Below are 25,334 nucleotides of genomic sequence, written 5' to 3'. Positions count from 1 at the left end.
AGGCGAGCACTTGGCTGCAGCTAAGCCTCCGAGTGGGAGGTTTGCTCTCCACTCGGTAGGATTTTTAAACACTTAGGCGAGCACTAGGCTGCAGCTAAGCCTCCGAGTGGGAGTCTGGCTCACCACTCGGTAGGATTTTTAAACACTTAGGCGAGCACTGGGCTGCAGCTAAGCCTCCGAGTGGGAGTCTGGCTCGCCACTCGGTAGGATTTTTAAACACTTAGGCGAGCACTGAGCTGCAGCTAAGCCTCCGAGTGGGAGTATGGCTCACCACTCGATAGGATTTTTTTACAAACTTAGGCGAAACGGATTCGCAGCTAAGCCACCCACTGGGGAATTTCACATGCAAACAAAAGCAACAACAATTATAGGAAAATTTTTAACACTCTTGTCTTTGATAAATAGACTACATAAGTTTTTCTTATTACATCTCATCCGAGTGAGAATTCAAGTGTGAAAGGGGGGAGCAGTTCTGCATTCCAAGCTCGTGGCTCATCGATCTGGCGATCGACATTGTAAAGGTGATACGCTCCATTGTGGAGGACTTTGGTGACGATGAAGGGACCTTCCCAAGTAGGAGCGAGCTTGTGTGGTTTCTGTTGATCCACTCGGAGGACCAAATCTCCTTCTTGGAAGGCTCGACTCTTCACATTTCTGGCATGGAATCGACGCAAGTCTAGCTGATAAATGGTCGATCGGATCATAGCCATTTATCTTTCTTCTTACAGGAGGTTGACTGCATCTTGTCGGGCTTGTTCTGCTTCATCTTCGGTATAAAGCTCGACTCGGGGTGCATTGTGAAGTAGATCACTCGACAGGACTGCTTCCGCTCCGTAAACCAGAAAGAACGGAGTTCTTCCAGTCGACCGATTCGGGGTGGTCCTCAATCCCCACAGAACTGACGGAAGCTCGTCGACCCAAGTGCCTGCTGCGTTCTTGAGATCACGCATCAGCCGAGGCTTTAGTCCTTTGAGAATCAGACCATTTGCCCTTTCTGCTTGTCCATTCGACTGGGGGTGGGCGACCGATGCGTAGTCGACTCGTGTGCTTTGAGAGGCACAAAAAGCTCTGAACTTGTCTGAATCAAAGTTTGACCCATTGTCGGTGATGATGCTATGCGGGACTCCATATCGGAATGTTAACTCTCTGACGAAACTGATAGCAGTGAAGCATCAAGATTCTTCATAGGCTTAGCTTCAATCCATTTGGTAAACTTGTCGACTGCCACAAGCACATGTGTGATACCGCTCCTGCCTGTTCTCAGTGGGCCAACCATGTCTAGTCCCCAAACAACAAAGGGCTAGACGAGTGGAATGGTCTTCAGGGCTGATGCAGGCTTGTGCAACATGTTGGAGTAGAACTGGCACCCTTCACACTTGTCGACTATCTTTTTTGCCATTTCATTAGCTCTTGGCCAGTAAAATCCCGCTCGGTATGCTTTAGCCACAATGGTCCAAGAGGACGCATGATGACCACAGGTCCCCGAGTGTCGCTGACGACAGTAATGGAATGATCAGAGAAGTAATGTGCAACCTTCTTCGTGGTCATATAAATCCCATATACAAGCTTCTGGTAATGAGGATGTCTTTGCTTTGAAGGAGTCAAAACTTCAGAAACATAATATACTGGGCGCTGAACTTTGAAGGCCTTTCCTTCTTCTTCCCGCTCGACCGTAAGTACTGTACTCACAACTTGTCCTGTGGCTGCAATGTAAATCAGCAAAGGCTCATTGCTGATTGGGGCAGCAAGCACCGGCTGGGTGGAGAGCAGAGCTTTGAGCTCTATAGACGCTGCATCAGCTTCTGGAGTCCACTCGAACTTGTCGGACTTCTTCATTCGTCGGTAAAGAGGCAATGCCTTTTCACCGAGGCAAGAGATGAATCGACTTAAAGCGGCCAACCATCCTGTAAGCTTCTGGACGTCATGCACACGCACAGGACGTTTCATCCGGAGTATAGTACCAATCTTTTCAGGATTGGCGTCGATTCCCCGTTCGGAAGTGAGAAAACCGAGTAACTTCCCACCTGGAACTCCGAACGTGCACTTTGACAGATTGAGCTTGATATCGTACCTCCTGAGGTTGACAAAGGTTTCAGCAAGGTCAGTCAGTAGGTCGGAGCCCTTCCGTGACTTGACCACAATATCATCCATGTATGACTCCACATTCCGACTGATTTGAGTGAGAAAACACTTCTGAATCATCCTCATGAACGTGGCTCCGGCATTCTTGAGGCCAAACGGCATGGTGACATAACAGAAGCACCCGAATGGAGTGATGAAAGCTGTTTTGATCTCGTCGGGCCCGTACAGATGGATCTGATGGTACCCGGAATAGGCATCTAGGAAAGACAAACGCTCACATCCCACAGTCGAGTCGACTATCTGGTCGATGCGGGGGAGAGGAAAATGATCTTTCGGGCAGGCCCGATTGATATGCTTGAAATCAATGCACATGCGAAGTGACTTGTCCTTCTTGGGGACCATGACAACATTGGCAAGCCACTCGGAGTGGTAAATTTCTCAGATGAACTCCGCTGCTAAGAGCCGAGCCACCTCCTCGCCAATGGCCTTCCTCTTCTGGATGGTGGAACGTCGAAGATGTTCTTTCACAGGTTTAAATTTTGGGTCGACTCGTAGACGGTGCTCAGCCAGCCCCTTGGGAACTCCAAGCATGTCAGCAGGCTTCCATGCGAAGATGTCCCAGTTCTCACGGAGGAACTGGATGAGCGCTTCTTCCTATTTCGAGTCAACCATCGTTGAGATGTGAGTCGGAGCAGCGTTTGGATCGGTCGGGTGAATGTGAACTGCCTTCGTTTCACCGGATGACTGAAAAGCTGATTCTGAAGCAGGCTTCTTAGCTCGTAGCAACTCACTCAGATCTGCAGTCTTCTGATACTCTTGCAGCTCGACCACCGCCATCTGAGTGTCAGCAATCATTGAGCCTTTCTGAAAACACTCTTCTGCTTTCTTCCGATTGCCTGTAACAGTGATCACACCTTTGGGACCAGGCATCTTCAATTTGAGATACACATAACATGGTCGAGCCATGAAGCATGCATAAGCTGGCCTGCCCAAAATAGCGTGATAAGCACTTTGGAAATCCACAACTTCGAATGTCAACTTTTCCTTGCGGTAATTCTTGGAATCACCAAAAACCACATCAAGAGCAATTTGGCCGAGTGACTCGGCTTTCTTCCCAGGAATGACTCCATGGAAACTCATGTTACTGGTGCTGAGCCTGGACATCGGAATGCCCATCCCTTTCAATGTTTCTGCATACAGTATGTTCAAACCGCTGCCTCCATCCATCAGGACTTTGGTCAGTCGAGTGCCTTCGACAACTGGGTCGACCACCAGAGCTTGCCTCCCAGGGGTGGCAATGTGCGTAGGGTGATCAGACTGGTCGAATGTGATGGTAGTCTGGGACCACTTCAGATAATTGGGTGTTGCCGGAGCAACCATATTTACCTCACAGTTAATAACCTTCAGTCGACTTTTGCTCTCAACATCAGCAAAAATCATCAGGGTGGAATTGACCTGGGTGTACCCATCGTCACTATCTTCCTTGTCCTCAACTTTGTCCGACTCCTTTTCCTTATCTTTGGACTGCTTGCCCTGAAACTGCTGGATCAGAAGCTGACACTGTCGAGTGGTATGCTTTGGGTAAATGAGTTTACCCTCTTCATCTTTCTTGGTGTGGATGTGACACGGTAGATCCAAAACATCATTTCCATCTTGGTCTTTAACTTTCTTGGGGTTCCAACGTCCTTTGGGTTTTCCCTTAAATTTTCCCTGGGTTACGGCCAGGGCCTCCCCAGGAGCGGCTGGCTCGGCTTTCCTCTTCTGTTTCCGACTGGAATTTCCTCCGGTTTCTTGGGCGACTGCTTTATGCTTGCCACTCCGGAGCCGATCCTCATCTTCACCATTAGCATATTTGGTGGCAATCTCCATCATCCGATTTAGAGACATCTCTCCGGTTCGACCGAACTTCAGATTCAATTCTCTGTACTTAACGCCTTCTTTACATTTTCAGGCACAAACTGCTTGATGATCTGGTACATTTTCAACTGTGTGATGCAATGTGATCCACCTCTGGATGTAATCCCTCAGAGTTTCATTCGGTTTCTGCACGCAAGACCACAATTCCATAAGGCCTGCAGGTCGCTTACATGTTCCTTCAAATGTGGTGACAAACACTCGGGAGAGATCCTCCCAAGTGTAAATGCTGCTGGGTGCTAACTGATTCAGCCACGCTCTGGCCGAGCCTTCTAACATGAGAGGCAGGTGCTTCATGGCTACCTCATCGTTCCCACCACCAATCTGGACAACCACTCGGTAATCTTCGAGCCAAGTATCGGGCTTGGACTCACCGGTGAACTTACTAACTCCAGTCGCCAACCTGAAGTTCAGAGGAATTACAGCGGCTCTGATGGCTCGACTGAAACACTCTGGCCCTGAAACATGTACTCTACTACTGGTAGGCGCATCTCTGTCATGGCCTTCTCGGTGAGCTCTATTCCTGTCAACCAAACCTTGAACGAGAATGGATCTCACATCAAAGCCTGGTTCCCTGGGGTTGACTGGAATTCTCCGCCCAACACTATGAGGGCGTCTGTCCACCTGCTGTCGAGGCACATATGATCCACTCCTCGGGGGAGGGGTTGGCACTCGACGTCGATCATCACGATCAAATCGGTGATCATACTGCTCATTCCTTCCGTACTGATCACGCCGGTCTCCACGTCCCTCACGCCTCGGAGGCGATCTTGGGCTGTGAGCCGACTGGACTGTATCCGCTGCAACGGATCGATTGTGGATCCTGTTCTGCGACTGAGAAACAGCGGATTTCTGGTCTCTCGTTGCCCGGAGCAATGCTCTGATTTGCAACAAGCCTCTGCCAGCCTCTGACTGGGAGGGCTGAATCGACTCTGCTATACGGGCCGCAGCCGCCAAATTCTGAATCAAAGTTCAATATACCTGCGGGGGCGGAAAGAGTTGACGTCGACTGGATTCTGGAGCCCGTTGACGCGCTCGCCCGTCGAGTATTCGCTGGAGATTCTCCAATCAAGTGCGCTCGGCCAAGTTAGCCAAGCGCGCGTCCTCCAAGGCTCGGGCCTCGGGGGTTTCTCCAACGATAGGAGTGTGGAGTGCATCCATGTTCCGGCGGCGAATTTCCTCCCGCTGCAACGACGTGAGAGGCTCGGGGAGATACTCCTCGTGAGGACACGATGGGTCGCCCCCATCCGCGCCTCCGTCACCGTGGGGGAAACCGGGAGGACTGTGTGGCCCATCGATCATCAGAACCTCTGCAGCTGGGTCACTGCTGTCGCATTCGGATGCTGTCTCTGTGGAGCCAGTCGACAGGTCGAACAGGCCGTAGAGGGATTCGTCGGGCTCGATTGCCGCGACTTGTGGGGTGGCCGACTGGCGGGCCACCACATGCCTCGCCCACCTCTGAAGCCTCGACCGACCGGAGCGCTTGCGCCGGCGAGAAACAGGGCGGGGAGATGCCACGGGAGCCGACCGATACTGGGTCGACGGCTGCCGCAGGAGGACACCATGGACGCATGCGCGAAAGTGCGTTGCCCCGCGGACGGGGAGCGCGTCGACATCGAGTGGAGCCTCCTGAAGCCAAGCGGAGTCGTCGGTGATGAACGTGAGCGCGCCGAGACAGATCTCGCGGCCCTCCACCAAAGCTCCGCTCGAAACCATGATCAAGGAGATCGGAAAAAATCGCAACTTCTCAAACTAGGCGCTAAGACTCCTAGCCCCACGGTGGGCGCCAACTGTCGTGGTTCTAACTCTGACAGTGATGTAGGGGGGGTATGTATGGAGAGGCTAGATCTTAGCTATGGAGGAGTTGTAAGCACACGAGGATTACGAGTTCAGGCCCTTCTCGGAGGAAGTAACATCCCTACGTCTCGGTGCCCGGAGGCAGTCGACTGAATTATGTGTGTATGAATAACAGGGGTGCCAACCCTTGATACTGAGGAGGGGTGTGGCTTATATAAAGTTCGCCAGGCCCCTCCAGCCCTCAGTAATGCAAGGTTTAAAGTACATTAAGACTAGGGGTTACTGGTAACGCCCCTAATAAAGTGCTATGATGACCATAAAAGCTACTTAATGACCGACCGTTTGCATGCAAGGTGACTTTAGATCTCCTGGCAGTCGAGTGGTTCGAATTTGGTCGAGTGATTGCTTCGTGGTCGAGTGTCTTGAATCTGTCGAGTGGGATACCTCCAAGTCGATTGAAAGGTGACTTCTTCTAGGGATATCCTTGGGTAGGGTACTTAGGACAGGTCCATGCCCCTATCCTAGGTACATAGCTTCATCAGCCGGCGGTTTGGCCTGTGGTGGCTGGCGACTCAGGGGGGTGCAGGTTGAAGATGAACTGCAGGCCCTCCCTAAACTACATGTCAAGTGCCTCTCTGCTACCATTGCGTTCAGTTTCGACAGTAGCATTCAGATTCCACAGTAAATTTTAGTTTCGACAGTTAAGTTCAGAGTCAACAGTTTTTACCTCATCTATTGTAGTCAGGTGGTTTTTGGTGATGTTAATTTTACATCATCTATTGGAGATGCTATTAGAATCCCACTTGAGATTGACAATGTCTGTCTTGTGCTGCTTCAGCCTTGACATCTTACGGCTCACCGAAGCTGCTCCAACGACAGAACGATCCGTCACAACAGAGCAGTGCCCTGGACGCTGTCTACTAATTCCTCAGATCTTCCTCCACTGCTTCAGCGACCAACCCAATGATGTTGAGGTCGACACGGCTACGGCAAAGAGGTTGTACACTTGTTGCATCACTTATTACTATACATTCACGTCGATCCATTAGGGCTATTTTGGTTCAATGGAAAAACATTGATCCACTGGTTGTTACCATCACTCTAAATTTTTGCATGCTCTCCTTACATAATCTCACCATATTTTTTTCGTATGCATGTCAGATATTGTACACAGTCATGCTGAACATGTAGAGAAAAAGAGAAGAGTTTTGCACGGCAATACAATGTCATGCAAACATCTCTCCATGGTGGGTTCAATGGAAAACCCTCCCCACCCCTCTCCAGATTGTAATCCAGAGGAAGATATCTGTTCTGAGGCGGATTCGGACGCCGCTGACCACTCCTATTTACCCCCCCCCCAAGGTGTTTGCTCTACCTTGGCATGATGATGTTAGTCATATCATGCATATGTTGCCTTGCAGTGCCTACTTTTAACATCATATCTGTCATCTGCTTAGTTTAGACATGTTTTGTAATGCCACATGTTTAGTTTCTATATCATATATGGGAATTATGCAGTCTCATGTCTTTTAGCCAGCCATAATATATGTGAAATGTGCAATGCCATCCTGTTTAACCATGCATCATATATTTGAATGATATCTTGCCCATCCTTTTCTTCATTACATTTCCATTTGTCGACAATGTTTGTACATTAAACTACTCTTCCTATGAATCAGCCATTTGGGTGGGAGATGGAAAAAATCTGGAGTGAAAACAAGGCCTTCAGAGCAGACAGCGCTACCTGTTGAAGCAAATCTCTTGTTGGGTCCCGATAGCTCCTCGGAGATGGATTCAGAGACAGATGACCAGTCCTATTCCCCCACTGATGTGTATGCTCTAACTTGGCACGGTTATACTGCTCATATCATGCATACGGTGTCTTGCATTGCATAGTTTAGACATCATATACAGTATATTCAACACCATGTTCTTAGTTCAGACATCATATCAAATTCCCTCTGTTTAGCATATAAATCACACGGGTGAATTAAATGATGTGATCCTAATTACTTAGATAACATGTAGGTGAATTATGTCATGTGATCCTGTTTAGTTATTCATCATATCTTTGAATTATGTTATGCTATGCTATCCAGTTTAGATAGACATCATATATGTGAAATTATGTCATGCTATCCGTTTTAGTTAAACAATATACATGTCAACTATTTCATGCCCTCTTTTTTCCACACTATCTATTGCATCTGTCTCTCATACAATGTCTGTACATTCAACTATGTTTCCTGTTTATCAGCCATTTGAATTGGAGCGGGTGATGCCAGTATCTAGCGGACTAAAAACACGGTCTTCAAATAAAACAGTGCTATCTCTTGGTGGAGATAGCACCCCGGTTGTACATGAAAAAGAACCAGCCCTACCACACATAACCCAAACTCTCGCAGATTGTACCCCTACTACGATGGACAGAGAACCAGCTTCACCCAATCTAACCCCAACCCCAGCCGATAGTAACCCAATTCCTGTTGACACAGCACCATCTCCACCACAGAGCTCCCAAACAAGAGCAGTTAGTAAGGCAGCTCCAGTGCCCATAGGGCCAGTACTATCACGGTGAACCCCAACTCCGCCAGTTAGTACGCCTATTCCTGTGGAGGAAGCACAACCAGCTAGTCGTAGTTTAGCATCTATCACATTTGATGTTGTTAAATTGTATGTGCATATCTTCCCATCTTGGATATATTATACTGAAGATGAAGGAAAATGCCAGTTGTAGGTGTTTGTCCAGGAGTTATGTGTAAGTAATATTATTCATGGCAATTACTTTGCTTCATACCATACATCCTACCTCCATGATGGTTATAATATAGCCAATTTTCCCATTTTTCTCTATAGAGAAGGACCGATTGGGAAACTCAGGATGAGGTAACCTGTGCTAATACCTCTACTATCTTCAAGAATGCTTGGTGGCAGTATTGGAATTACCTGAAGAAAACGTACTTCACCCGCAAAGAAACTCATCAAATTCCCTTACGTTCTCCTGAGACACATTTAAAGGACGATGACTGGGAATGCCTTGTTCTGTACTGGTCCTGAACCAATAATGTGGTAATGTCTATGAGCTCATTTTCTAGTTTTAAGTATTATATTCTTGCGTCTTACTGTACTCTGTTCATGAAGAATAAGTTCCTAAACCTGAAGAACAAATGTTCTAATTTAAGATTCCATTGCTACCATAGGAGATAGATATATGTTTGTTTGATGCTTTCATTGTGTACTAGTACTTGGCAATAGAAGACTTGGTAGGTTAATCATGTCCACCTTACTAATGAACTGGTTCACCGAAATGAGTTTCATATACTAGTACATGCTAAACTTGTTATGTGTCTGCTTGTTTCTTCTTTTAGAATGTTGATAGAATATTGGGGAAGAGTGCCTTATTAAGCAACGGTAAAGGAAGTAATGCAGATAAGGTTCAGGATAGTGACACATCCTGTCTTGGTTTAGTGTTGGAGTTACTGGCCACTACCGCTTGCACAAGCTATTCAAACTCACTGTCTGAATCAGTGGTTTCCTGAGTCTCGACTACAAGCTGAAAGACATCGATCAGCTGTGCTGCGACAAGAAGCGGAAGGATTGCGGAAGTCCCTCAAGCATTCAGATGCATACTTTCTGGTGCAACAACAAGCTTTGGAGGATTTTAGCACCAAACAGGACAAAGCTAATCAGCTTGCTAACCTTATTGCCAACATGGTGGATACCCAGGATAACGTTTCTTGAGCTCTTCTGAAGTTGTTTCAGTTATGCTCTTGTTTTGCTGCCGCGTTTATTTGCACTGGTGGCCAATTTTGACGGCCAGTGTATATGATATGCTGCTTTGTTCCCTATATTTGCACTGGTGGCGAACTTTGATGCCCAGTGGATGTAATATGTGTAATAGCCGTGATAGCCTAGCATTAGTTGCTTGCTTATTTATTTCCTTGTTGTCGTGTTTATTTGTTTGCTTGTAGTAATTGCAGTTCTTTTTCCGCGGTTAACTAGTGGCTGCAATAACCTATTTTTTAAAACTAGGCCACAATAACCATGGGCTAATATTTACTGTAGTGAAACTGGGCCTCCTACGGGCCGTAGAACACTGGGCCTTCTATGGGCCGTAGAAACAGTAGGCCTTCTACGGGCCGTAGAAACAATGGTACTTCTACGGGCCGTATCATCAATGGGCCTTATACGGGCCGTATGATCGATTGGCCAAACATGGGCCAATAACAGGCCGCATTATGGCCGTAAATGGGCTAGAGTTGGAATCGTCCGTTCATGGGCCGACCATAACGGGCCATCGTTAATAGGCCGTATTTGATGACGCTATGAAAACGGCCCAACGTATTAATGGACCACAAATGGGCCGACTGTAACCACGGGCTGAATTTGGCCCACAAGCAGAAAATGACAGTAACGGGCCATAAGTAAACGAATGCTGGAAATGAGCCCAAGAATAAATGGGCTCTGAGAAGGCCGAAAGATAACATGGGCTAGAAATGTCCCAAAGGAATAACGGGCCTTTAATGGGTATAAAGTGATACACTGTTCATTACGGGCCAGTTTCACCACGGGCCATTAATAGGCCAAGAGTTACATAAGGCCTCATATGGGCCGAAAGACGTCATGGGCCATGATGGGCCAGAAGTGAAAACAGGCTGGAATCATATTGGATGGCCCAGATGACGCTACTGGGCCTAATTCGGATAGGGCGTAATGGGCCTTGGGTTAGCGGGCTGTAAATGGGCTATATGCGAACAGGCCGTCAACAGGCTTTCCATGGGCCGGCCCACCACCTTTTGACCAAGTCAAATGGGCCGGCCTTTTCACAGGAATGGGCCTCTCTTGGGTCGTGCCACATGTCGACGTATCATAGGCGCCTTCCGTGCAATGAGTGGTTGACATCTGTCCCAACGATGAGCCGACACGTGTTTCCTCTAGCCAATGATGATTTTACACGTGGAAAATCCCCATTGGTCAGGGCTGTTAATGGGTTATCGGATCCAAAACCCGACCCGATAGCTTAACGGCGTTCCATTACGGTGGATGCCACGTCGGTCACCCTTGACGAAAGCACTTCTGTGACGCACGATTTATCGTCATGGAAGTGGACACTTCCGTGATGATAATTTTGGTAATGTCATGGAACACTTCCACGATAGCACAGGTATGACTATCTTGATTCTGTCATAAATTTGTCATGGATGTACATGCATGACAAAAAAGCGACCTACTGTGAAAAACATGTATCATCACGGAAGTGTATTTTTTTGTAGTGCTAGTTTGCACGACATGATTGTTATTGCTTCTTGTCATATCTCTCCATATGTTGCCTGTCTCATGCTAGATGATTTGCCATGTATTGAGTGCAATTATGACTTTAGTCTTGATAATGAGTTTTCCCCCATAGCATTCTCACATATATTTGGAGATTTTGACATATTCCTTATGAAGCATGCTTGTCTTACCTCTTTGCACCATATACCTAGTGCCATGAATATAGCCATTGTTGCATCATATTATTCATGCACTTGTGCTTCTAATGGTTATGTGGAAAACAAGAGAACCATCATGATGGATGATGTGTTTATTTATCATGCGCATACATTCTTTGGTTTCTTGTGTGCATGTGTAGGATACTTGGACTTTGTGTCGACTTCCACTTCACGTGAGTTGACAATTCGAGCTCTTGATAGCGAGCCGCATACATTCGACAATGACTCGCTTCTACACCACCTTTCATACCACTTCGGCATTGTGAAGGACGCATAGGAACATGCTTTCAAGGTGATATCCTTCTCTTTTGAGAACCCACAAACCATGAGCATGGATATGACGGATCATACTACTTGTGTTGCTTGCACCATGAGACTTATTATTCATCTTGGACCACTTGATTGCACACATGTTAGAGATCTTGCTTCGACTTGTCATTTTCACCGTTACATGCATCATGGTATGTATGCCTTGTGTGTTGCATCCAATTCTTGGATTACTTGCTCCTATCATATGTTTGGTTGCAACAATGTCATCACTTCACATATGCCATGTCCAATTGACTGCTACATGCTTGCCTTGATTGCCTCACACATGATGAACAATTACTCTTTCCATTGTATTGAGTGCCACACGATATTCACTACACCGAATGCACATTATGCTTGGATTGTCTTGCACTTGACCCATGTTTTTAGACACTTCATTTTATTTGGTGTTGTGAATACTTCTTATGCCTACCATAGACCTTTCATTGAGCAATTTGCCCATGCTTGCTATGAACTTGAGGTAGATGCTTCTTCTCTTGTCACACATATATGCATTACTACCTCACATTCACATGATTCTCCCCACGATTTCTTTGCTTGTGCTCGATTGATATGCTTACATCTCATGTCACAATCCTTTTCATGCCATATGCTTTGCATGATGACGACACTTGTTTGGTGAATCACCTCTTGAATGCTTGGTTTTGCACTAATGCTAACCACATTTGTTTTTCCAAGTGTTTGTTGTCTTTGCTACTTTTGAAGGAATCCCAAGATGGTGCGACATTGGAGAGTGCCCATTTCGAGCTTCAAGATAACGAGAACTTGGTGATCGACCACTCCTACACGGCGACACCATCTCTTTCCCATGGTGATTTGGATTTCGATCCGAGATCGGATCTTTACCAAGGGAGGGGAGATGATGCGGAGCATCCTATGGACATCACTATGTCAAGAGTCCATTTGGCAAGTGACACGTGCGGCATCTACTTCACATACATAAAGGTGAATCATCTCCTTTACACGTGCTCACTTGACCCCTTCGAGGATGGTATACTACTTGACACCCCTCTCGTGTGCATGCATAGGTATTGTCGGAACACTATGGACAACGAGGAGGAGTGCAAGCGCCAAGGAACAACTACACCATCCGCGAGGGAAGCATGGAAGCGACGACGGAAGAAGACGGAGATAGCTTCCAGGACCAGGACATCCGCCCCCTGGACGTGTCACCAGCAGCAAGGAGCCAGCGGCCAAGTCTACAAGGCCCGGACATCCAACGACCAGCCCAGACATCCGGCGCGTCCCGAGCCCCCGGACATCCGGCCTCCAGGCCGGAAATCCATACCCCGCCATTCCACAGAGCAACAAGGTTGGACCCTGCCAGCCCGACATCCGGCCCCAGCGCCCGGACATTCGGCATCTCGGGAAGGCCCGGACATCCGCCCCCCTGCCTGCGTGCAGCGCATCTGGGCCGTGGCCCATGTACCCCTTCGCCCCTTAGACTATATATACTCCCCCTCCACCTACGTTTTAGGGTTAGCAAAGGAATAGCTCATATTTTGTGTCAGAGCTTTGCTCATCCAGTTGGTTACCTTCTCCTCGGAGATTCGAGCCTCCACCGGAGAAGATTCCCCAAGCAGATTCAAGACCCCTCTTTAGGGAAGAACGTCAAGACCTCCTCACGGAGAAGAACCGTGTATCCTTAGTTGTCCGTGGACCGTGTATCGTTCTATGTATCCGAGGATCTAGCACATGTGTGACTTGTTCTTGTTAGTTTGACTGTTCCTCTTGTGTGTCCCCTTGTGATTTTCCCCGTTTCCCTCTTTGTGTTCCTCATGTTCTTCGAGGGATCCGCTCCTTTCGTGAAAGATCGCGCGATTAGGGTTCTACCCTACATCATTTTATGGGTCCTCCTCGGTCGTAGCGTCGAAGCAAGTAAATGAGTCGTCAAATCACGAAAGACCACCTTTCCCGCCGAGTACATCAGTGAAGCACAGTGGCTAGCTAGTAGGGCAAGTGCGACCGATTAGCTAGGCCGCCGCCACAATTGTTTTTTCACCCCTTTTTTATCTCCTTGCCGGTAGGTAAATTTAAATACCCACCGTGGCATTGCTCTGGTGTTTGGGTGTGGTAGGATTTTTAATTTATTGATTGATGGGAGCAGGCGCGGCAGGATTTTAAAATGTTTGATTGACGGGAGCAAGGGTGGCAGCAATTAGTCATGATGACTCCACCTGTAAAACCTACTGCTCCCTGATGTGAGAAGTTGTCGACTCGTGTTTTCCCATGGTGAAAACCAAAAGATTTCCCGCTCCTCGGCTGGCTCCCTCCGCCTTCCCGTAGATTGCATTGCCTTTCATCCGTTTCGCCCCCTTTGCTTCCTCTACCCATTGCTTCTACCTGGTGCCATGGGGACGCAGCAAATCACGAAGTCTGAGGTGAGGTGCCTGACACAGGAGCTCCAGGCCAAGGATGGAGAGCTCAGGGCCAAGGACGTGGAGCTCCATGAGCTCAAGGAGGAGAGGAGTGCCATGCTCCTCCATTATGAGTGGGAGTTCACGGAACTTCAAAGGCTGCAAGCGTCACCACAAAGATGCTCAAGGAATCGGCAGCGTTCCTGCAGAAAGCGGGAGATACGATAGGCCGTCAAGGGAGCCGGTTGGAGCGCGAGTTGGCCGATCGTGATGAGGTCCAGGTTCACCTCAGCCACTTGGTGGACCAAGTTTCCACACACGTGTTGCGGCTGCGCGATGCCTACCATTGTGCTAGCGCGACCATGCTGGCCGTCGGCTAAACACGTTCGACCACCCCGTCGACCTCAACGAGCTGCGGCTTCCTGCCTGGTCTCCTTCTTCACCTATATCTTTGAGGTGCTGAGCTGTCTCCGCGCGATGGTGGGGGCCGAGCCGGACAAGGAGGGGTTGCGGGCTGCCATCGCCGTTGCCGGGCGAATCCTCTCAGGGCTCCGTCACTGGAATCCATGCATGCCATTGGACGCCGTCTTCGAAGAGCTGGCTCCCATCGACCGGGAGCGGGCTCTGCGGGCGGTTGCACCCTGCATCGCCAACATCATGCGCCTTAAGAAGCGGAGGGACTTCGGTGGTGTTTAGGTGTCCTCTACATGGGCATGTCCATGTCTCCGTGCAGCATGACCGTTGGATCAAACTCATACGATGCAGATTAGTCACTGTAGCCACCACAAAAAAAATTACACTTCCGTGATGATACGTATTTGTCACAGTAGGTCACTTTTTTTGTCATGCATGTACATCCATGAAAAATTTATGATAGAATCAAGATAGTCATACCTGTGTTGTCGTAGAAGTGTTCCACGACATTACCAAAATTATCATCACGGAAGTGTCCACTTCCATGACGATAAATCGTGCGTCACAGAAGTTCTTTCATCAAGGGTGACCGACACGTGGCATCCATCGTAATGGAACGCCGTTAAGCTATCGGGTCGGGTTTTGGATCCGATAACCCGTTAACAGCCCCGACCAATGGGGATTTTCCACGTGTAAAATGATCATTGGCTAGAGGAAACACGTGTCGGCTCATCGTCTGGACAGATGTCATCCACTCACTAGACAGAAGGTGCATATCATACGTCGACACATGGCATGGCCCAACAAGTTTAAATGGGCCGGCCCAACTAGAGGACCATAAGATTTTGCGGACCATAATGGGTTGACCCGGCTAAAGGCCCACGAAATTTTGCGGACCATCATGGGCTGGCCTAGATAAAGGCCCACAAGATTTTGCGGGCCATAATGGGCCGGCCCAGGTAAAGGCCCACGAGATTTTTTTGTGCCATAATGGGCCGGCCCAGGTAAAGGCCCACAAGATTATTGTGGGTCATAATGGGCCGGCCCAGCTAAAGGCCCACGAGATTTCGCCGACATTAATGGGCTGGCCCAGCTGTAGGCCCACAAGATTTTGAGGACCCTAGTAGGCCGGCCCATTAACTGGCTGCCTTGTTTTGGGCCAAATGTCGGCCCATATTTGATCCGGTCCATTAATGGCCTGCCAGGCTCCGGGCCTAATAGTGGCCCATATGAGATCCGGCCCGTTAAAAGCCTACCACGTTCTGGGCCAAATTACGGCCCAGATCAGGTCCGGCCCTTTAAGAGGCTTTGGGCTCAATTATGGCCCATATCATATTTGGCCCGTCAACTGGACACTATACTTTTGGGCCCACTTGCTAAAGGCCCACTTAGTAATTCGGCCTGATATTAGTTTTGGCATGTTAAGGGCCCATTTAACATTTCGACCCTATATTAAATTCGGCCTGTTAAAAGCCCGTCATATAATTGGGCCTAACTACGGCCCGGTTTGCATCCGGCCTGCTCGCAGCCGATATCTGATTGGGCCAAATAAGGACCCAGACAATTTTGGTCTGTTAAAAGCCCGTGATTTGATTCGCACAATCATGGGCCGGGGTTCATTTCGGTCTGCTGCGTAACTAGTAGGAATTAAGAACAAACCTACTCTATACAATAAAGAAATTACGGCATAGTAACTAAGAATAAACCTACACTACACAATAAAGGATTTAAGGTATATTACATCCACTGGGCATCAAAGTTCGCCACCAGTGATCATAAAGTGCAACGAAGAAGTAGATTACAAAAACTGGGCACCATTGCAGTGTAACAAAATAATACTGAACCGAGACCACTTACAAGACAGTTCAAGAAAGGTTAGCCTTGCGAGGGAACTGCTGCGCAAGCTGCTGAGCAAGGCTGTGAGACCGACCTAGCATGTCGGTCATAGCTTCCAGGTGTAGCTATTCAGCGATGAGGTTCTCATTGGTGTTCTCCGCAATCTTTCTTAGATATAGGACTTCAAGTCGAAGTTGAGTTGCAGAATGCCTTTCTGCTAGAACTTGGGACTGAAGAAGTCGAACTGATTTAGACAACAAATTCTATGAGCTTGTCTGACTGTTAGTCTCAAGTAAATTGAACACTGCATCAAGACAAGACTTTGGGGTTGTCTCGCTATCTTCAAGATGTTTTGCCTTCTTTGCTGCAATATATGTTGGGTTTGTCTCACAGCCTTCAGCAAACTTGTGCATGCCATCAGGCATATCACCCTAAAACAAAGCAGAGAGATGACAGGTTTTGCACGTGTATAAACAAAGATGATAACTGTTCTATCAATTCTATCCAATTTCAAATTAGAAAATAAAGAGTATGTTCAAAATATCAATAGCATAATTTGGCATTGTTCATAATGCGGGGAGCTTCACCACACTACTGGATTACCATGTCAACATAACAAGCATAGATGAAGGGCAAAGAAAATCATTGTATCTATTTTGGATAATGTGCATGGCATGTTGTTCATATCATCAGCCACGTCATTAAGATAAAACAGGAGATGACAAGGTGCAAACATGGGCTGCTTCACCACACACTGGATTATAGATCCACAAAAACAAGCATACATATAGGGAGTATTAAGTAATGTGCATGGTATGAATAAGGAATTTGGTTTTACAAGTAAAACTTAGAACTTACGGTTCTTATGAACATGCATTTTGGTAGAAACAGCAAACTAAACAGCAGTAAACGATAGGGAGTATGAGCAAATTAAACAGCAGTTGAGGATAAAGGCTTTAGAAGGACAGACTTACATTAACAGTTAACACCGGCTTTATAATGCCCTTCTCCATGGCAAGGGAAGGATAACTCAAGAATTTCAGCACAGAATCTTCTTCATAAGCATTGCTTGTACTCTACATTTTGTAGAGAGTAATTATAGATATGATAATACTGGAAGGGATAGAGGATAATGAAGATATGATGCAGATTGATGCTACATAATCAACTACCAATCCCTGGAAGTACAAGCATTACATGACAAAATGTACTGACAAGAGCAATGGGCTACACTTCTGCACTGGCATTGTCTGTGTATTCTACTTGTTGGTAAGATTAAATATAGATCTGATCTTTTTTAGTAAATGGTGGGCGAGGGAGATAAGATGCAGAATGCTACAAAATGAACCAATCCGTCTTCCCATAATACAAGAGTGTTTTGAACACTGGTGTACTGTACAAAATGTTCTTATATTATGGGACAGAGGGAGTAGTTGTTAATGTAAGTACAGTGATAGACCACATTCAGTCCTTACAAGAGGACTGCAGAGCTAAACCTCTTCAAAAGCATTGGGTTGATTCTAAATTTATGTAAGAGTCCATACGGATCTTATAATGTCCACCAAATGGACGATTACGAGGCTAACATGTGCAATGATGCTACATAATCAAACAGCTATGAAAGTAAGTATGGTCATACAGGGCAGGAGGTACTCAGAAGAGCAATGCAGTGTGCAGTATAGTTGCGAGATTCTGTGGTCCCTTGATAACGAGTGTTCTTTTGCTAACAGTTTTCATACAAGTGAGACATTAAGGCAAATGCAGAAATGTAGTTAAAATTGTGATGTGGTATCATAGACAGTACCTTACGCTGCAGCCGAGACCAATGTGTAACAAGATTATTCCAGTCACCGTCGGATAAATGTAGCACCAGAGACTTAACAGAAATTTCGTTCAGAGGCTTGCCATCGAAGTGCGCTTGCCTCAGGTAGGAACGATACTTCATCAATGACTGCTTGACAAGCGCAACCAACCCTTGCTCGTCATCACAATCCAGTTTGCGCCTTGCCTATATAAAAGAATGAAATCTCGTGTCTTCTGTCAGCAGAAACATATGCAGTAATGACCATGAATAACATTAGTACATTACTTATGCGTAAGTTGCGGAGGAAGACTGGAAATTGTTCTGTGTCTGCGGTATAATCTTTCCATGAAGGAAAGATGCGCACAAAGTTCCTGACAACAACATAAGCTTCGTCTTCTAAACTGGGAAGAAATGGAACAGGGGTCCTATTTGCTGCAATTGGGGCTCTCTCTCTAGTTCGAAAAGGGATTTGGCAACGGGATTTGGTGTACTCTTTGCTAGAATGGGGGTTTTGCGTCGTACAGCTGGTGCTATGTCAACTGGCATAATCATACCATTTGCTGCAGTTGGGGTCTGCTGAGTTGGGGCATTAGAAATGACCAGTGTAGTAGAGCTAGAGTCTGCTAGAGTTGGGGTATTTTGTGGGTCAGGTGATATTGCAACTACACCTAATGGGCTATTTGATTTATCAGGTGCCACTACCTTTTCCAAATACTTTGCTTGTACTCCTCCACGATCAGCAATCTCCCTCTTCCTTTTGAACGTCTGATACACAAGAACAGCATTTGAATGGATAAATAAGGTATGATAACAGATGGAATATGTACTGAAAATGGATAGGCAGGGCGTATTCACAGACACGATGTGTAAACTAAGCTAATGGTAGTTCAACAAAGTAGAAGCAATGCAAAGCATCAGTTGCAAGATATGTGCAAGCAATGTAACCTTGGAAAGTTAGAGGAAGTACCTTGATGGGTGAATAAGATAGGGCATCTTCCTCTGACTCCTCCACTAGGGAGCTACATTGACTTAGGTCCCCCTCTAGCTCAGAATCACTGTTAGGATCATATTCTGAGCATGAATCTGTAGGTGGAGAGTGTTTGCATTGCATTGCATCCAGACTTGATTTCAGTCCCTTAATGCCAAGTTTGACAGCCATGGCATTGTTCTGCTTTATTCTTTTCATGCGCACAAGCTCATAATCATTATGATGCTGTTCAGAATCTGAGATTCATGAAAACATAAAAAGTAGTCAGATTATCTATGGAATGCATTGCAGTTTCAACTCGGAGAGTGTCTCCCTATAAACCCCTGCATATGCAAAGTTCACCTCCCCAACCGTGCTGACCAGACCACACACAGAGATACACACCCGAGCGGCAAACATGCTTTTTTGAAACTAATTTAGGAACATTTAGCTGACCAATTAAACAACTCTGTTTTAATAATGTCAAATTCGTATTTGAACAACTAAGCTTCTTTAGCTTGATAGGTGGAGCATTGTTATTATGACACGAAGCATGTATTCTGATCATATAGTGATCATAAAAGGGGGAAACTCTAAGCATATATTTTTTAGCAAAAGAGGGTTTCCCCTGTGATTTCTATTAAAGAAACCACCACGGAACCAACATGATCAATTAAACCCTAAGCATGATCAATTAAACCGTATTATGGCTGTGCCATGGCAGATTTGAAGCTGCAAACTGGAGAAATGATATTTAGCATCCATTGTTTGCTTCGAACTAAGAACTAAATTCTAAGAGCTGAAAAGAAAGTAGAGTAACCAAGTTAGGATCTATTTTCTAGTTGAGATCAAAAAGTTGAGGAGATAAGAAGTACCACCTCTCTTGTGGCGCCGTGTAGGCATCGGGGGTGCGATGGCTGTCGGTGGCGTTAACACAGATCTGCGACGGTAGACGGGTGCATTGGGGGATAAGTCTCGTTGCAGTGGAAGAGAAGGTCGTGTGAGCGGCCCCGGCAAAGAGGACAACGGCGCCAATGAAGCGAGCGGACGCGATGCAAGGCTATTGGTCCGTCGCCATGGATGAGAAACATCCATCTCTAGCAGTGGATGACGCGGTCTTGGTAGGCGCTCCGGCATGGTGGAGGACAGTGGCGATGGATGTGGTGGAGGACGGCGGCGATGGATGGGTGGCGAACGGAGGCTGGTGTGGGAATGGGGTGTTCTAGCGCGCACGGTGTATGAATGGGAAACTGGAGGGAGAGGTACGGGGAACCATGTTTTTGGGACGCGCCTGTCTGAAATATGGGAAAGTTATGAACTTATCCCCCGTTTCAAATTTGGACGTCTCGTCGGTTGGGGATAGGACGGTAATCTCGCATCTCCCAAATATTTGCTGGTAACTATTTTGGGCGAGGAGAGGGTGTTTGCCACCCACGGTTGGCGCCCATGGTGTATGAACGGGGCTGACAGGTAGGGCGGTTGTGTCACGTCTGATGGAAGTTACACATCTTCCCCTATTTAAAATATTAGCCTACATCTATTTCGGACGAGGAGAGGGTGTTTTGCCGCCCACCGTGTATGAATGGGAACAGAGGTCTATCGGACGAGCTTGAATCAAATGAGTTTTGCTGGCCATGTTTGACACCCACCATGTCGGAATGGGCTCAGAGACGGTCGTGTCACGTCTAATTGAAGTTACTAACCTACCCCTATTTAGAGCAGTGGAAATCGGGCCGATGAATTGTCCGTGTAATGGGTAGATAGTAATTTCCATCTCCCAAACACTTGGCTTCGGGCAGCCGATGTGGGAGTGGACATTTTGCTGTTTCTTTCAAATTTTGGGACAATAAGCATCCATGTTTACCCTGGCAACTAAATTCGAATCCATTTTGTATTCCTATATGAATCTTTGTAATTCATTCTATGTGTTTTTATATATCTTCAAAAGGACGACAAAGATGTATTCCACTGTCATATATGAATATGGTTTACAAATGCCGATACTCAAATTCAAAAAACTAGAATCCAGTTTAAGGTGAATTCGAATATTTGGAACACTTCATGTCCAACTCAAATGTCATTCGCAGCATAATGTGTACTCCCATTTAGATATGCACACAAGCGATGTATCAAGATTCAAATACTGAGTCAATCAACCAAGAATGTACGGAACTAATAGACATATAAACACTTATAGAGTATATGGATCAATAATATCAACTAACATACATAAGCCAGGCCGCTGTACTTTTTTTGGCTACAACAGCATCCTTTTTTTAGCCAGCATCTTGGCCCTTTCCGATGCGTGCCACTTATGGTCCATCTATACTACTATTGCTGAATGCACATTCAGCCCAATTGGCATATTTGTAGGTCTGGCACAGCAATCCAAATGAAATGTCTCCGAGTCTTATCAATTAATACAGACTTGTGCTCAAATAAAATTACAAACAAAAAAACAAAAAAATTATTACATGATCTATAAAACAAATGGTTTGATTGATTACATGAACAGACAACACAAAGCTTATTCAACTATGGAAAGAACATTTCACCTATGATTTACCAAGTATGAATTTAATTTCCTTTTTTCCTTCAGGACCTTAACAATCTAGTCAGTCTTAGCTTTGTTCATTTTGAAATCCACCAAATATTTAATGGTTGTCTTGAGTACTTCTTGTGATTGTGCTGTTTGCTTCCTCAACATGTCAACTTCATCTCTAAGTGCAGAAGCAGAATCTCTTTCTACCACTAGTTTAGCCTCTAGAGCATCAACAGTTGGCAATTCATAATGCACGATTGGGCCGGTGCCACTATTGTGGGATGATGCAATGTCCATGGGGACCTCGCTCTTTGATCTTGGGCTAACCTGTTTTGCCATTAAAGTTCCGATTGGATTCAAAAAAGTGGAAGTTAGCAAAACATCTCAACTGGGAGTTATAACAGCAAACCAGTTAAACAAACAAGGAATTTAAGAGTTTCAATTGGATGCTGAAAAGTAGTTATGAACATCATTGTAACCCGCTATTGCAGCAGCAAAGCAGTTAAACAAACAAGTAGATATTTAAGTTAAGGAAAATAGGTAATTCTTAACAGTAAGTATCAAACACATAGATAGGCGCAGTCTACAATATGATTAACAGGCTGTGCATTATGTAATCAGTAGCAAACTAAATGAAGCCAAGCAACGTTATTGAACAATTTTGCAATAAGTGGCTAACTAAAATTCCGAGTAGCAGGTAACTAAACTTACGCTAGATCTTTGTACAGGCACACTACAACTTCTTTTTCGCTTACAAGGTTGTACGAAGGAGTCCATGGCATCAATTGCTTGGATACGCAGTCCCAATACTTCTTTCTTCCCACACTGCATGGGTAAGTCGAATGGTTAATCTGGTAAGATGGTACATCCTTGATATGTTATATGAGGACATGTAGTCAGACTAGTTGTAGCCAAACACATCACACTGGCTTTTACTGTATATTTCATGCGATTACTTTTGGCATATTGAGATCTAAGCAATCAACAATAGGATGAAAAGACTGGCATCCTTCACATTATTGGCGAACTCAGTTCATAGAAACAAGCAATTCAACCATTCTGTGGGTAAATCAAAAGCGCCACTGGAATATTTTTCACTATCCAATCATACATGCAAAAAGGGGCGACGCCACCATAGGGGCTGGTATGGGCGGCCGCCTCAGGTGGCTGGAATGTGTGCACCTAGTTTGAGTCGTCCATGTTGGCCCATGCTAGTTTTGTTCGTCCCAACGCACGACCAGGCAATGTAAAAAATGAAGAAAAATGTTTCAATTTGGATGGGCCAATAACATAAGTGCAAGGCAGGCCCTATAGCAGGCTCGCGGCCCAAACAAGTGCCTCCCATATCGATCGATAGCAGGAAAAATCCCAATTCATTCGCTCCAGCCTCTAGTCTGGTTCGCTCCTAACCTAGCCGCCGCTGGACAGACCGACACAGCACTTCCTCGCGCCCTCGTTGGAGGGCGGTCGCCGGGCTTCAAGCGAACGGAAGGACAAGAAGATGAAGATCCAACCCTGGCCTGCGTGGGAGGCAGCGGCGGCAGCACGGGCATGGCATCGAGCTTGCGCAAACGGACAGTCGCAGCTTGCAAAAGTAGCATGCACAACGAGTAGGTACATCACATCCCTGATTATATCTAATTCAACTCTTCAATTTCTGGCCAATAGTTAAACCTGACGGTGTTGTAAAACTGCTTGTATGTAGGGAATCTATGAGAAAATGAAACCAATTTCTACTTATTTTATAACTCCCCCAATCAATACTGAACTGAGTGAATCTGATGTATCTAATCAAGTTTCTGGTGCAAACATACAAGCTCATGTTGTTCTTGAGCCTGAAGTGTCTAATGAATAGACTGCTAATGAAGGATTTGATGCAAACATTTTACATGCTCCTGGTGATGAACATATAGTGTCTAATGAGGGATCTAATGCAAGCATTTTGCAAGCTCATTGAAGGATTTAGTGTCTAATGATGATCTACTATGTTGAGAGAGACAGAGATTTGCAGGCATTGATGACAAGCAAATTATAGTGCATTTTCATAGCTTGAGGAAACGTCGAGGCCATCTACAAGAAAGTCCCCATATCATGACAACATAGCATAAATAATTTTCTAATCTGTTGTTTGAAACTATTGGCATACTTGTGTAGGATAGATATATTGATATGCAATTTGTGCACTGGTTATACGTGCAATTACACTTCGATATTTTCAGCCAGAGAACGAATAATTCAAGCAGGTACAGACCATGTTTGTAGTCCTTGTACACCATGTTGCATTTTGTGTTTTTTGGTGCATGCATCATTTAGTGTTTATAATCTGAACTACTTTGGATCATTAGCTGGTTTCAAAGTGCATGTAGCTTCACATTTCTCAAGTTATGTTGATTTCCGGAGTGCAAGTGCCTTCGTATTTTTTAAGTTAAATGTTCGCCCCTGGTAACTTGAATTCGTGGATCAGCCACTGCACACGAATCATACACGAATGCCAGTATGAATTAAATGAAATGCAGGGACTTACGCTAGCTCGTTGTACAGGCTCACTGTAGCTCTGCTTGCGCTTGGGATGTTCCATGTACAAGTCCATGTTACCACTTGCTTGGATGTGCAGGCCTTGTGCTCCTTGCATCCCCCTCTAGATTTTTGACACGGCAAATGGTTGATCTAATAAGAGGAATCGACCTTGATGTTGTACCAGAGGACAGATACTTACAAGGTTATACGGGTGTGCAGGATGTGTACCAGATCCCGTAGTGCCATCATGCTTCGCTAAAATATGGATTTGCTTGTTTCAGATGATATCTCCAGAAGAAATAAGAGTTAAGGTCAGAGTTGCATAGGCGGGTAAGCTAAGAGAGCAGTGAAAGGATATCCAAACATCGTCGGAACAGTGCACAAGGGAGTGATGTGTGGATACCTAGTTCGGGCCGGCGTTTGGGCATGCTCGCCTAGCTAGAGTGCGGGTCACTTCAGAGCCGTTGAGGGTGATGCGCTGGCGTTGGCTGGCCGCGCACGGATGCAGATCTTGAGTGGCAGGGGAGCGCTACGATGCGGTGGACGAGACCGTTGGTGAAGCCCCAACGGCCTCGGGGGGCGGAGGTGCGATGATGTGCTCGGTGAAGTAGCCCCGGTGAGCTGGGAGACGACCTTTGGTGAAGCGCACCTGATGCGGTGGGACTCAGTGACTATGAGGCACGTCGGTTGCGGCGGCCGGTGTTGTCGGTGGACCACCCGGTGTGGTGGACGAGGGCGTAGATGAGGTAGCTCCTTTGCGGTGGTGAAGCACGACCGTCGTCTTCGTCGTCGTCGCCCGGCACAGAGGTGGGGAACGGTGGGGAAAGAGACGAGACGAGGGGCGATTCAAGGGTTGGCGGCGAATTAGGGGTTTGAGCAATCTGGGCGCGGAAGGGGACGATGGAGAAGAGAGATTTTGCAGGGCTGGAATTGGGGCCGCCAGATATTTCAATCCGAAACATGGAAGCGCAAACTTATATTGTCGTCATCCTTTTTTTGGGGGGGGGAGGGGGTGCGTGGCTGGGTGCTACGCGTCCGTCCAACACACGTGACCACCCCGACAGGACTATGCTTCGGTGCCTTAAGGCACCTGCCTTTGTGTCCTTGACATATGGGCCCAATAGGTGGCTGGCCCATATGTTAGTGACCCAAAGGCAGTTGCCTTTAAGGCACCAAAGCAACGTCCACCCCGACATGACCCTGGTTTGCCTGGTGCGCCTACATTTGAGAATGCAAACGAATCTTCTTTCATTTGCAAACGAATCTGTATGTATTACCATGC

The sequence above is a fragment of the Triticum aestivum genome, chromosome 1A, assembly GCF_018294505.1.
Source record: "Triticum aestivum cultivar Chinese Spring chromosome 1A, IWGSC CS RefSeq v2.1, whole genome shotgun sequence".
In the NCBI taxonomy this organism is placed as follows: domain Eukaryota; kingdom Viridiplantae; phylum Streptophyta; class Magnoliopsida; order Poales; family Poaceae; genus Triticum; species Triticum aestivum.
This window is presented reverse-complemented; position numbering follows the sequence as displayed.